This window comes from Solea solea, chromosome 8, assembly GCF_958295425.1.
Source record: "Solea solea chromosome 8, fSolSol10.1, whole genome shotgun sequence".
NCBI lineage: Eukaryota > Metazoa > Chordata > Actinopteri > Pleuronectiformes > Soleidae > Solea > Solea solea.
This window is the reverse complement of record NC_081141.1, coordinates 3,368,672-3,384,422: the sequence shown is the minus strand read 5'-3', so window position 1 is coordinate 3,384,422 and position 15,751 is coordinate 3,368,672. Positions and strand designations below refer to the sequence as shown.

General features: G+C 40.8%; 1 protein-coding gene across 9 annotated transcripts in view; it reads right to left on the bottom strand.

Annotated features, from left to right (window-relative positions):
* ncor2 (nuclear receptor corepressor 2) overlaps positions 1-15,177 on the bottom strand; it is a 75,831-nt gene extending 60,654 nt beyond the window's left edge. For all 9 annotated transcript variants that reach the window (XM_058635068.1, XM_058635072.1, XM_058635074.1 and 6 more), the window contains exon 1: positions 14,909-15,177. The gene's annotated coding sequence lies outside the window, so the exon portion shown is untranslated. The remainder of the gene's footprint in view (positions 1-14,908) is intronic.
* Between the last annotated feature and the right edge of the window lie 574 nt (positions 15,178-15,751).

The window sequence follows — 15,751 nt, the reverse complement described above, 5'->3', positions numbered from 1 at the left end:
GAATAGATGGTATTGTTGTTAATACGCTTTGTTGATTTCGAGGTTCATTCCAACATCCGTTGCCTGCCACTTTATACTCGGCATGTGGGTGACGTGGCTGCTGGTGCGAATCCCAGCTGACATAAGGCGAAAGGCGGGGCACGCCGTGGACCGTTCCGCATCACAGGGCAAACACACAGAGAGACGAACAACCATTCACTCGCGCCTACGGGCAATTTAGAGCGTCCAATTAACCTAGCACTGCTTAGTGAGCTGAACAGTATGTTGATCCTACAAAATTATGTTTGAATCTGGAATGAGAATAAATGTGTGGACTTTGAAGGATCTTCAAGTATCACTGTGGTATTTGCAGGCGCCCAAAAAAAAGCATATGCTCGCAATAGCTGTAGCTGGACTAATACTAGCAACTCCTGCCAACAGAGAGATTAGTATTCCTGCCATTTCGATGAGCCACAGACAATCTCTCACTCCTCAAGTCGCAGCACTTCAGCACTGAGCAATTCTGTCAACAAAATATAAAAAAGCACAGAGATAGGGGATATATAACATTGGACTAGGGGATATATAACATTGGACTAATAATCTAATAATAAAATATTGATTTTATTGGCATACAATAATCTAATTGCCCACAATCCCTTAAAAGGATCGATAGACCAATCGGCCCAAGCTGATTTCACACACGTGGGTACCGATTATTCTTTGTTTCTCCTGTTCCATCTGTAAGCGGGATTCCATAATATTTCTGCAAAGAACGACAATCGTGACAGTCGACGATAGCACTGAAATGATTAATCGATTAATCGATTACTAAATTAATCGACTATTTTGATAATCGAATAATCGGTTTGAAGATTTTTTCATGATTAAAACAAGATTTTCGATTGTTTAAGCTTCTTAAATATGAATATTTTCTTCATTTCTTTGCTCTGGCGAACAAAGAAATCATTAAAAGTCAATCATTCAAGACATTTGAGAACATCATCATGTCCAGGTTTGATGAACACCGATCAACATTTTTTAAGGTTTTCTGATATTCTGAACATTAATCGATTAATCGAGAAAATAATCGACAGATTAGTCGATTATGAAAATAATCGTTAGTTGCAGCTCTAGTCGACGAGTCCCCGGCGACTGAAACAATTAGTCAACAGAGCGTATTTTCAACGATGAACTCAAACCCACCTTTACAGAACCGCACATTTCATTTAGGAAGGGAGCACATGCTCTTCTTCGTGCACACATCACATGCACATCTACGTTGATAGTAATGTATTTGCACGTACAAATAGCCATCGCATGTCTACAAGCACTTTTTTATAGCATGCACCTACATTGTTGGCACAGTACAATGTATGAGTACCAATCTCTATTGTCTCACTAGTTTTGCTTCTTTTGCTGCACAAAAAGAGGCACCATTGTCCCGCTCCTGTTCCCTCCTCCACTACTGTCACAGACACAGAGTGTCACTTGATTTCAGTTACGCAAAAAGGGCTCTGTTACGAGGAGCTGAACATAGCTCTGCTTTTAAGTAACAGAGGAGTTCTGTTAACAACGGCTTAGACGGGCCACTGGGCAGGAAAACACTGCTGAAAGTCTCATAGCAACTCGACTCCTTGCCTTTGTGTCAAGTAGTCTGAACTGTGGCTTTTCAAGTCATTTTCGGTCAGAAAAACTCACACGATATTGACATACCATACAAATACGCTCAACAAAAGGGCAAAAAAGGGGGCCGGCAAAACAAAGAGAGGGTGAGATAAGCCACCCTACTCCTCAGACACCTCTCTTTGATGACACTCAAGTACAGATATTCCCCTGGGAATGGGGAAGACAAATCTGAAGGCAGTCATAAGATCTGCAGAGGATAAAAAAAAAAACCTGAATCAAGATGAGAGGGCCAAAACAATGAGAGAGCCTTGACATAAACACTGAGGCGAATGGGGCCTTCCAGACGAGAGGCTAAACACATGCACTGGCGCTGCTACAGACACCCACAGGCAAGTTGATGGCTCGCTGCCAACACTACGCATGAACTCACTCACCTCACTCTCTCACTCTAGTGTGCTTTCCTTCTCCTCCTCCCACCCCCTCTCAGCCTAGAGGTGCAAGCCAACCCCCACCTCCCTGCCATCCCTCTCCATTTTAGGAATGGCTGTAGAAATACTAGAACCGAGGACCCGGAGAGCTTCCAGCCTGCCCAAGGAGCGCAGGAGGCTGACTTCAAACAACAGTTTAATTCCACTGACAGAGACAGTTAATCAAATCTCCGTCAGGTCTGCCTTGATACATGACAAAGCAGCTCCAGCAGAGTATGAGTATCAACAGTGTGTGACATATTTTTGATTAGATAAGATAGCAGGGCTTAGAACCGAGAGTGCGATCTATCCAATCCTGCTACGGCAATAATGAATGGTTACGTTTGCATCCATAAAAACGGTTTTGAGAGGGGGTTTTTAAACAGAAAAAAACATGTTGATGTATGAACCCGTCAGACAGAGATCTTAAGTATGTCTCCATTCTAAAGCCATGGAGCTGCTGTGAAAAGGCAACCGAGTGTACAGTAAAAGGGCATAAGGCTTGGTTTGGGAACATCAGAAGTCTATAAAGCAGTACCCAAGAGAGTTGTGCTCCGGGGAGGGGGCTGCTAGGACTCTCAGCCTAGGAATGTGGCACCCTGTCAGGTCTCATAAGGATTTATCTCCCTGGAGCCTCATTACTGAAGGGCCCAGGATAAACAGGCCCTTGCTCACTTATTACCTTTTCACTCGCCCCACCCTCATCCTCAATACAGACTTAAAAAATAAGTTCCTGAGCCAGCGGTTCATTTCAATAGGAAAAGCAGAGGCACCCTTCCCCCTCAACAACGTCGCTGCCAAACTATAAATGCGTAATTTCTTGATACATAAACGTCATTTTTTAAATTCTAAATAAACAAATTCCTCGCCTCGAATGATCTTAAAACTGCGTTAAGTGACACAGACAAAGCTTTATTTCTCGTTCTTACTTCAATCGTGTTTTCTCCACAGACAATACAGTATATGTATGTACTCTCAGTCCCGCCTCTGAGATCAGCACATCCTCCAGACAGACCCTTCTCGTCTGATCTGATGCTGAATATAAGACAGTGGTTTCTTTGAAAAGCAGGGAAATTAGCTTTTACATAAACAGAATAGTTGCGCACACACTAAAAACGTGCTGTAAATAAATACATCAGAGAGTCAGAAATTAAATTAAAGGTCACTTTGGCACATTTTCAGAAATGGAGTGATTGAGAAAGGTCTTCATCTACACGAAATCCTCCATAATAACTCTAAATGTTGTAGTACATAAGCTAGGCCTATACACCAATAACAGAGAGGAAGACATGGGGCATGAAGCAGGCACGCTGTGTACAAACGTTTTAAAAAATAAAGCTTTATACCAGCAAGTATACTTTATAAAACAGAGACAGAATGAACCAAGCCAGGGCAACTAAAGAAAAGAAAACAAAGGTCATCATTCGATTGAAAAATCTCCAAAACACCAGAAGAAGAAGACAGTGAATGCGTCATTTCCCCAAAGTGGTATATTGGTAGATGAAAACGCAATGGTTGTTTTCTAAGATTTTTACGATACAAAACACCTAAACACCTCATGTGCACGGAACCTTAATAACCTGTGGATTAAATTCAACAACCACCTAGTAAAAAAAGTCACATGCTACCCTATGCAAAGCATCTTACACATTTTGGAGGCCAACATAAGCTATTACAACCCTATCCATCTCCATCTGCTTTAAAGCTCATGTGCCACTGCTGATTGCTCTTCTCCCACCCACCTTCTCTCTCTCTTCATCCAGCTAAATTTGACATGGAAACAAAGAACTTTTCTAGGATCATCCTGTGAGCAAAGCCCCTCACGACACGCAGAGTGGAAAAACTCCAGCCTTTCCATACGACCTCGCCCAGTTTTTGTTTCATCCGTTTCGTCAAACTGGATTTCTCTGTAATATAATGCATTAAAACCAGGATATCATGCAACTAAAACGTGGTGGTCGATGACAGATGAAAACAAAAAGAAGAGAAAGTCAATGTAACAAACCTCATCTCATTTGAACTGGTTAGTCAAATATAATCCAACAAGCAAGTGATGTAATTATTGCCTCTGCAGCCACTGGCAGGCAGGTGACGAGAGCATTACTGTTAATACCAAAGACAAACAGAACATCCCAACAGGCCCAGCTGATGTCACCTTACCTCCCCTCAACTTTCAGACAGGAACTCTGCGGTCACAACAAAACAAGATCACAAACTGAAGACGCCCGCTCAGCTTTGACGCAGCTGTAATTAGTCCCTTAACCGCAGTTAGTCACGCTTTTCATTTCAATCTGACTGAACACTTCCTGTAATGTTAATGACAATAACAGCAATGGAGGGTTATTGTGAACATGCAAACCGAAGTAGAGCTGAGACGTAAACAAAACCCAACACCAACTGCAACTAATGATGACAGGTTGTGGTCATAACCTCATTTGTAATTTGGATTACACTTGAAGAGAAGGGAATGGGAAGGTGTTTTATTGACCAGCAGAATAATGAAATATTGTCTGGATAGTCTCGTTGAGGGAATTAGTTCATACCTTTAAAGAAACGAATTAAAAAACAAAATAGTACAGCTATTTCTATCTCACACAGGCAGGTTAGTGTGATGTTTTCATATCACAGCTGGTGGACAAAACAGAAAAGGTGTCAAAGCTTATGGTGCATTCACACCAAAAGTGACAATCTTTTTTGCACATTAACATTACATGCAAGTCCATGCCAGTTGATGCAAATTTTGTTTCACTCCCACTTCCTGAATCCTGCAAAGATGGAAAAATTCCAGGCACTCTCTTCCGTCGCAAACACCACGCTCCACGTGATGTTCTCTATCGTCAACTGTAACCCTAAGCAAGACCAAGCAAAGGAGGATGCTTAGCAGAAAGTGAGTAAGGAACTAGTCGCCATTACTCTGAGATGCACAAGAGCAGGCGATAGACGAACGGTGCCTGTTATTGGCTGGTGTGTGCTTCCAGATGTGGTAATCCAGCTGTATTCGTGCTGGACAACATAGCAGCTATTGGATTTCCTGCCTGCTCCCCTGTTGCCTGGTGCCTCGGTGACACTGTGTGAAATTACATAAGGTTCTACCCTCCCTCTCCCTCTCCCTGCTGGCTGCCATACAACCGTGGCCTTCAAACAAGGCTTCAGCCAAGTATGAGTACCAATCCCTTCAACCTTGGAGGCTCTGGAGCCTCTATTCACAAACACAGACTGACAACACATTTCCAGTAATAATTACTCATAATTATAGTTCATTAAAACAAATGTTATGCTGATTCACAACGTCCAAGATTTGGTTTAGATTAATTGTTTAAAATTAGGATCGACTGAAAAACTTTTACTGATGTTTTGAACCATTACGCCGTAATATGAACACACTGTGGCCTGTCCAGGGTGTGACGCCGCGTTTCCTTTCCCATTTGAAACGCGACAGCATCGCGTAGCGCGACAAATTGGGCGAGGGATGCATTTCCCGGGATGTGTATCTGATGAGTCAGCTGTGGCGAGGCAGACCGCTGGCTGAGCTCACCGCAGGACAGGAAACCTGATTACAAATGCTGCTGGAGGGACTGATATACTTTGCAGCGGTGTGTAGTTTGGTTTCCTTTCCGTCCTCACCAAGCTCTATGTAACAGTTACAGGTTTGAAATCATTAAAAACCTAAATTAATAAAGCATTTTTCAAAGTTCGGTTTCCTTGTATCCTTTTACAATTTGATACATTTTCATTGTGCTCCAAAAATCTTTGGATGTGCTCCTAAATGATCTGCTACTACAGCATCAAGCCCTGATATCTGAGAGTAGGATGAGGTGAGGGTATTTGGTGTAAACCTGTACAGGAACGCATCACCTGTCCATCAGATAAGAAGCAGTACATGGCAGAGGTCATGGAACGCGGCGCTACAAGAAAAGCTGAGTCAGTCGTCAACCATCAAACTGTACTTAAAATAAACTAAATGTGGTGGACACATGTCAATCCAGACAGTCAATCACAAGGCAATAAATTCCCCTCAAAATACGCCAAATTAAAATGTCTGCAAAAATGCACATGATTGAATAAGCTACAAATGAAAAAGTACAAATACTAAACTCACAACATTAACAATAACACTTAGCATATACTATTGGCTGGCCTGAAGCCAAACACTTGTTTGTTTTCACTCTGTCCACTCTGCTATTAAAGCCCACCTGACTTTCAGCTCTCCATCCTGAGAGGAGGAAATAAATCTGAGGAGCACTTGTGTGCTGGACTGACCTACTTCCTTCTCCTCCTCACTGCTACTTAATTATTCACAAACTCGGAAGTGTGCAACCCAAGAGCCTCCGTTTGTCCCTCGTGACAGCAGCCTCACAGAGCTTCCATTTATGCATGAGATGGTTTGAGTGTGTAGTGTCGGGTGCATGTGAGAAAGCACTGCCAAACACTAATAGCCATACGTGCCTGGGATTAGAGCTGCAACTAACCACTATTTTCATTATCAATTAATATGTCCAATATTTTCTCGATTTATCAAGCGATCGTTCGGTCCATAAAATGTCAGAAAAGGGATTTCTTTTGTTATGGAGCAAAGAAACCAGACATTATTTACATTTATGAAGCTGAAAATATCTGAAAATTCTTAATTCTTTAAAAAAAACTCAAACCAATAAATCCATAGTTGATTCATTTAGAAATTGATTAATAAACGATTAACTGAGTGTAATTGTTTCAGCCCTTATAAACATATGAAGTTCTTATTGTGTTTATTTTCTACATCTGATATTACATGACAATTAAATATTAATTAATACAAAAAAAACCTGCACATTTAACACTATGAACACCCAACACAGAAAAATATTTGAAAATGAGAAATGCACCTTCTCCGTTTGCTAAAATAGAACAGCACTTTGAACTTAGTTTTAAATTAAACAAATGTCTATATTAATAAAATCTTTAATAGCAATTAAACAAGAGTTCAATATATTCCATGTTTGCATGCTGAGCAGCCACAATGAGATAAAGTTGCTTTGAATTTTCGTTTTAAGTCAGATGTGAGAAATGATGTGAGAAGTGCTTGTCATTTCCTGCCCACACAAAAGTAGAGTGTAAAATTTCACAACATTTATTGGTGAAGTCACATGTTGCAGCTGAGTATCCCTCACCTCACCCTTGTTTGAGAACCTATGTAGTCATCGGTTAGCCTCAAAAAAAGATGTTTAGTTTGTCCATTGCAGGCTACTGTAGACACAAGGCAGTCCAACACGGCCGTCTCAAAACAACAAAATCAAGCTTTATGCCATTTAACACAATTTTGCCATATTACCCAGCCCAACCACAAGTAATCAAAAAATAAACTGCGTCTGCAGTGTCATTCCAACGAGCGCAGTCATCAGCCGGCTGGCACAAAAATGCAAGCCAAAGCTGAAACCCACCCAGAAACAAGAGCAATGTTCTATAACATGTTGTCATCCACGTTGCATAACAGAGTCAAGTGAATCACCGCAAGCCATTGGTAATCTCTACTAATCCACTGTTTGCCTCTCTTTTGGTGCATTTAAATATGGGTGAATGGTTTTAATAGCAACTACATGTCAAAGTCAGGGAAAGTCAAACTAAAAAGTCATTAAATTTAAACACTGAACTTCTGTTATGTCTAAAAAAAATGTAAACACAATCATGTCTCACCCAAAAAATAGGCTGTTACTGAATGTGAGTGTGTTTTGAAGTCGAACTGAATATTAATGGTTTGAATAACCATGAGTGGATCAAAACATATTGGATGTCAGCTCTGACACGCCTCACCCTAATTAGCTCACCTCATGTCATGTTCATCAGAAAGAGCCACTAAAGGATAGCACAGAGCACCACACCTCTGCTCACAACCACAATTTAAAGTGCCCTGATAAGGTTACATAAAGGGCTATTACTAAGTATTTTACAGATATACAGTCAGTAAATTCATTTTGCTCCTGGTTCTTTTGAGACTCCAAAAACTGTTCATTAAGGAGCTTAAAAAACTATGTTTGATCACCGCTGTGACTTACACAGGATCTCCAAAGCCACAGCCATATCGATGTATTAGTTAGCAGGTCTTGATCAACCAATGTTGGCCTATCAAACCTATCGAGTTGTCATACAAGTTGTCAGATATGCCCAACAGGACATAGCACTCTAGAAAAAGATGTTAAAGTTGAGAAATGGCTTCATCACAGAGTCTGACCACTGCACTCTGTCAACAAGCACATGTACTAGAGAACACATCACATGGGAGTAGACATGGTTCCAGTTGGGCTCAAAAATCCAGACTTTGTTCCGAGTGCCATTCACATACTTAATTAACCCACCCTCTCTCCCTTTTACCCACACAAACAGAAACACACATGGATCACAAGTGAACAGCTCTAAGTTTGTCTTTTCATTTCCAAGAAATATTAAACACTAAATAAAACTGTTCTACATGGTTTTAGTGGGGCGACTTAAAAACATCCTTACTTTTGTTTTCCAAATCGAAACATTTTTATATATAGAATTTAGCTCAAAGTATTTACCTGCCTCAAAAGAACCATCAGTTTTTGTAATGAAAAAAAAGGTTAGTCATCAAAAACATTAAATAAAAAAGGCCAACCGTTCCTCAGATCAGAGCCGCAATCAACTCGCTCGGACCTTTTAAGCTTGTAACATTTTTTATATTCCCCGTGTTTTAATACAAAGCCTTGTTTTGATCTGCCCAGTTTCTTGGTCCTCTGTACCCCGAGCGCTGCTCTACGCTGCACCAAGCAAACACTCACACTTGTGGGGATACAGTGGGTGACCGTCACTGACGTTTGTACAGAATATTAATGTGAGGGCTCTGGTATCAAACCACCTGTAGGGAAGCAATATTTTCGCACAAATGTCTTGTACACAAACATCCAGTCTCTCTTTCCATCTTCAGCCTCACATCAAGCAATTTTAACATAGCTGAAGCACCTCAGCAGCTCTGCAGCAGACACGCTCCCGAAAAAAAGAGCTGCACCAAATGCAGCAGATCTGTGCTGCTGCCATCACGCACTGCACATGCAGTAAGTCTGTTCTAAACTCCAGTCAGGATTATTATGTATTTCAACTCCATTATTAAGGCAAATGCAATGGGTTTGGCATTTGATATCAGCAGATAATCAATAGTAAAGGTATTGGATTGGGGGTAAGGTAACCTGCTCAGGACCTTCCTTGTGATACGACATCCTAGTAGACGGTGGTTAGCGGCCTATTAAATGAACAAAAAAGTAATGACACAGTAAAATTAAGAACACCACCCTTATTCAAAGATATTAGAATAAGGGCAGTTTAAACACCATTAAGCAGTGAGAAATAAAATCACAAAGCTACTGTGCACAGTAATGGCATTTACATTTTTCCATTCAACAAAATATCACAGCCGCTCAACTTCATTCCCAACATGTCAATGGCACTTTGATGGCGAGTAATTCAAGGCAGCGCAACAGACGAGCCGTGCTTGATCATAATATTCAACTACACTGAGACAAGCATAACATTCTCCACACACGAAAACTACCAGGTGCAGTCCACCAGTGAAAAAGAAATGCTAGCCAGCTGGGGTTACTCATTCAGTGAGAGGGAATCTGGGTGGGAGGAGGGAATGCGCCTGGGAGGCAGTTTCGTGACGACTACCTCATACTTCCTTCTTTGGTTTCTGCATGTTAACTTAAGGCTTCATAAAGTGCACCGCAACATACCAAGGTGGTTTCACTTCCCTGTAATCACTGTTTTATGTGCTGCACTTAAGAGTAATTATAAAATTTCGGTGAGTTAAGCGGGCATGAACCGGTAGAAGAGTTAAATAACAATAGAGCCATTACTGGATTTGAGAGGCTCACCTTTCGTGTCATTAATTAAAAGGGAAATCATACACGTGTAAAATCTAGGTCAAAACGCCTATAAAAAGGTCAGTGAGATACAAATTAATATCTTAATGCCGTGCAACACAGAGTTGATGGTGGCACTGGGCTGTGGGTGGTGTGAGGACACTTTAGTTAGATCACATCCTGCATCGCTCCGCAAAATCAGCAAGTCGAGTCAGGAAGTCACAGCTCGCATGCTGTCGACTACCAACTTCAAGACCAATCAATCAAGTCAATTAAGGAACACTCACTCACTCAGGACTGAGCTACATAAGCAATTCAATTCAGATTCACAAGGTCCCAATTCCATATTGACTTTGCGAGTTAAATTAAACTGATGGTGCAAATTGTAACCTCTTGTAAATGATTAAAAATACAAATGTTTTTATTATAAGTTGACCATAAAACCGTCACATTAGTTGACCACTTACTCAATGTCACACGACGTTACAGGTGCCTCGGATGGTCAACAAACCATGTACACATTATCTTCAGTGAACTACAACAACTTTGAAAGTTAAAACCAAATCAGCAGACAGCCACTGTAAATGAGACGAAGTGGAACAGATGTAAACACTGGTATGGTAATACCTCGCTGTGATTGCCTCAGCCACAATGGTGGCGTGGATACACAATAACAAACAACGACGACAACCACAGGCACTTTGCACATACAGGCTTTAAAAGCACCAGCCACAATAATCATTAGAGAACATCATTAGTGTGTGAAGCTAATGTTCAGCTGCAGCTTCTTGTTTCTAGCTTGTGTAATATGAAGTGATTTACTGTGGGCCAACCGTACAGGCCATGTGAAACGGGGTCAGTAGTAGTTTAACACTACTACACACAATTGATCTGTAAAAATCATATATGAACGTCAATCTCAGTATTTGAGCCACAAACAAAAATAAGCCACAGGAAGAAGAAAACAGCACCACCATGGAGGGACAGTTTTACAGTGGTAACTATTTTGTAACTTTTATTTCAATCCTCTCAGACAATCTTTTATTTGATCTGAATGAATGCTGTTTAAACAAATCCCCACTTGTCAAACAACCACTGAAGTGCTGTGTAAATATTGGCCATATTAATGCATTTTTACATTAAAAAAATCCACATTTTAGCGCCAAGGTGACCCTAATATCAGTATATTTTTGGCTACCATGTTTACTAACAACATAGACTGACGTTTGTTATATATGTCATTTCTTCCGTAAAGCTGTGCCAGTGTTCACATCGCCTCATACTCGAGGCTCCCATTGCAACCCTTCCCCCACTCTCCCTCTACGTGTGCACACAATCCTGGCACCACTTGTTCACAAGTTCTCCCACAACATGGAGGGAGAAACCGAACGAGTAAACAATGACTGTCTTTGCATTTTCATCATAGTCACTTGTGGCCAACATGTGGCTTCAAATGACTTACAACTGAACACATGGCCCACTTAAAGATACCAATATATTGGGGCTGCAACAATTACTCTATTTATTATTAATTGATTAATTCATCAGCAACTATTCTGATCAGTTTGAGGGGTTTTATAACAATTAGAACACGCTTTGTGATTTTCAGCTTCTTAAATGTAAATATTTTCTGATTTCTATGCTCCATTTAAAAAAGGGAATCATTAAAACTGAATAATTTTGGTTTATGAACAAAACAAGACATTCAAGAAAATGAAACTAATCATTAGTTGCAGCACTACAAGATATAAATACAGTTCGCACCACTATAATTTTACCACTTTACTATAGTTACCAATGAAAATGAATTACATTTTTGAGATTGATAAGGTTCTTCATGAAAAAAATAACCACAGTTGTATGAGTGCAGTTCCAATGAAACAACACTTGTGACATTAATGTCTAAGGGGGACAAATCTTTAGAATGGACAATTCTTTGGCAATAATCTGTGATTTATTATCAATGATGCAACACATCATAAAGTGAGGAAGAAGTCTGCCCTTTTCTGTCTCATAACTATGGTGTGTTTCATAAAGTATAAAGTGAACAAGCAGTAAAAATTTCCTCCCTGGGGCAACAAACTGAGCATGGGATTATAGTTGACCCATTACCCTCCTTTTGGATAAGGGGGCGATGTCTCCTCACCGTCTTCTACACTGCCAAAGTTAGGCTGTACTGTGTGTGCACAGAAACGGCAATGTCAGTCTTTGTGCTCTCTGTATGGCCTTGTTAAACATAAAAATGCTTGTGATGCCAGTCATTGTCTATAATTACGATACTTGAAAATATGTTTCAGTACTCATAACTTTACATAATATCACAAATCAATTAATCACTGTCAGGTAAAACAATGGGACCCACATATTCGTTAAGATTTAAAGTACCCTTAGGTTAATGTTTCCTTCTCTGATTCATTATGATATATTTTCTTTAACTTTATGTGTGCGGTCTCTGTAAAGACGATCATAAACACTGGTGCATTTAATGGCCAAGTGCACTTTTATCAGCACTTCAGACAATTTAGCCACATTACAATGAAATAAAAATCACAGCAAGTACAACACACACAAGCTGGATGAATACAAATAGATGGGTATTATATAAAGATGAAAACAGAGCAGTAACTAACTTCATGTGTGCTGTTTACAAATGCTTTTTTCTAGCAGATACAAGCCACAGAGTTTTTAGTTTAAAGGTTATGATAATTAAGTGTCTCACCACATGAGATTCAAGTTTGCAGCCTACCACCTAATTTCAACTATTTCCTGGAGGCAACCTTGGGTTGCATAATCAAAAACAGCTTTAGTCAGAAAAACTTGCTAATGCTATCTCTGCTGATGTCTTCATTGTTCAAGGCCGGTTACAAAAACATCACAGAGAGAGTTCTAAGAAACAGTGTGGAAAACAAAACATCAAATCCAAGACAGCACATGAGTATGCCACGCTCTCTAGGTACTTCACAGTTCGATTCAATAATGATTTAGAGGGCTATGAATCTACTTTAGAAATCTACTCCATTTAATGATCCATATATGTATATATATATATGTATATATATATATACACACACACACATATATATATACACACACACAGTGTGTTTCTAACAGCAGTGGTTAAGACAGATTTAATTCAGACTACAGTGGTATAGTGGTAGCCGGGATGCAGTCACGGAAACTAAAATACGACCGAACGGGTTGTGATTCAGCTCACGGTCACCAGCTTTCAGCAGTGCTGTTGCTAAATGCAGCAGACATCAGATTTTAGCAAGATATGTTCTTGCTAAAAATCTTTTAACTGATCTACAGTTCAGCATTCGGTTTGATTCCAATGTCGGATGTCGCGCTCATGACTCTCCCAGTGACGACACTCTCTGCCAATTGCTGGCTGGCAGTCTGTTGACGTCAGCTCTCTTGGAGCCTCGTCAGAGCAGGTACCGAGTACCAGGTACTATCCGTAATGGAAAAGCAAAAAACTGAGTAGAGTCGAGCCGTGTTGTGCTAGAACTGTATAATGGAAAAGTGCCATTTTAATCCAAGACTATTCCAGGACATCAGCACGAACAAGCACAAGGCAAATAGTTACAAACATTTGAGACCCTTATTTTCGGCATCAGTTCATAGTGATTTCAGAGAATTATGACGCACTTTACAATGCCTCAGCCGAAACATTCCATGCACAAAATAAATTAAAAGGGACACAACAAAATGGGCAATGAAGAAACTACATGTCATTCTAAACAATAGACTGTTATGTAAGACTGTCACTTCTTAACACTATAGCAATCCCACTGTTGACAGGACAGCACAAACTTTTCACACACATTTTCCTGTCATTGAAATGGTGGATGTTAGTGAAATATTAGACACAGTTTATTAATAAATACAAATAAGATTTCAATGCATCCTCCCATTATGGAGGGAGGCTCCTTTGGACAATGGTGTGTTTAAAATCTTATCACATTGCCAAGTCATACTCTGTCACATTCACTCTATTACACAACAATGCATGTTTAGTCTGTTTATGTGATTATCTGATCCCTTGGCTGTACAAGGGTCTGGTTTGTTCCTTAAAGATGTGTCTAAAAATGGGCTTCATTCAATGATAGGAAAGACACCCTTTAGTTGTTACACAAATGAAAAACAAACAAATATTGAATTATATAGATATAGATACACAAAATTAAATGAGACTAAGAAGCACAGCCCAACTCAAAAGCATAACACAACAGCAAACAACAGCCATTTAACGTTACAAATTACTTGAGTGTGAATTTGCTTCTCCTCGAATAGACAACTGTAAGGAATCGAATCGTTATCACCCAATGACAACAGATTAGTTGGTTACCGGTTAACGTTACGTTAACTATCGGTCAGGCGCATCGAGCCTACATTAGGTTTACACAATGTTTACAAAAGCAAGCAGGGCTTTTGTGTTATGCTATGTTAGCAGGCTAACTAGTCGGTTAGCCAGTCATCACAATATATCACCACATGAAATATTGGCATTGGTCGATTATAGTGGCTGCATGTAGTGTTTTGATGGATACGACGTGATTACACACAGAACCTGAATATGTGGTCGCCTCTACCTGACACATTTGGCGTTAGCTTCTCCGCAGTTCTGACAGCTAGCTTAGGTAGCTAGCACTAGTAGTGGTTGTTAGCTAGCCTAGCCTAGCCATGTAGCACGTGTTCCTGGTATATAAAATAATTAACTAGCTGATGATAGCCAGTCAAGTAGGTGTGTAGTGGTTAGGGGAGCAAACCGCGGATTGGATTGGCCTCCAACATTATACGTCTGCGAGATTTGACGAGTCGTGAGGCAACGTATAGCCTTGAAAAGGTCAATTGTGCTATGTGTGTTTCCACTCCAAAGAATAGCCGGACCCCGTCGCCCAACAACAGAACAGACAGACCTCCCACCTCCCCCTCCCCCTCACCACATCAACGGACAGCCAGCCATGGAAGCTAACTAACCTTAGCGGCGGGGCAGGAGGAACCATTCGGCGCTGTTATCCTACAGTGGCTAATGTCCCAGTCCTCGTCAGTCGGTCCAATTTCGCTTACAGAACCCACTCCCTTCGACTCGGTGTCTCGCCCCTGAATTAATCCACACGAAAAGAAAGACAAGCGTCCTGTCTCATTTGTTCCGCAGGCGGTTTTGAGCTGCACAATACGGTAGTCTGGTATTACTCCCAGAGCTGTGCCGCTACTGCTGTTGCTGCTGTTACCGCTGCTGAGACCATAGCGGGGCTGAACCGCCTCCCTCTCTCTCTCGCAATAGGTCCGCATGCTCTCTCGCCCCTCCTCTTTACTTCGGGACTGATCATCTCCAATAGTCTGTGCCCACAACAAACGTAGAGACACAAGAAGAGTGACGCGGTCCTTAAGACAGTGGTTATCTCCAGACACCAAAACAAAAACCCTATCTATCTATCTATCTATCTATCTATCTATCTACCTACCTATCTATCTATCTATCTATCTATCTATCTATCTATCTACCTACCTACCTACCTACCTATCTATCTATCTATCTCCAATACACTTGAGTGAATCCTAGAGTCTATGTCTCCTGAACCACCACATCACGGCTGTTAAGCCATTTTGCTGGCCCACATTATCATATTATCAGCTTTATTGTCCCACACCTGCAGTTATGAGGACAAAACCCTTCTGTATTGTCTTTATCTCCCGTCTTCCTTGCTCCAATTTGAACTCCAAGGTTCCTAATGGGGTCAGTTGAAGCACCTCCACCCTGGGAAGCCTACATCTGTGCTGCTTGATGCCCATGGAGAAGTACAAGCTGTGAATACAGTG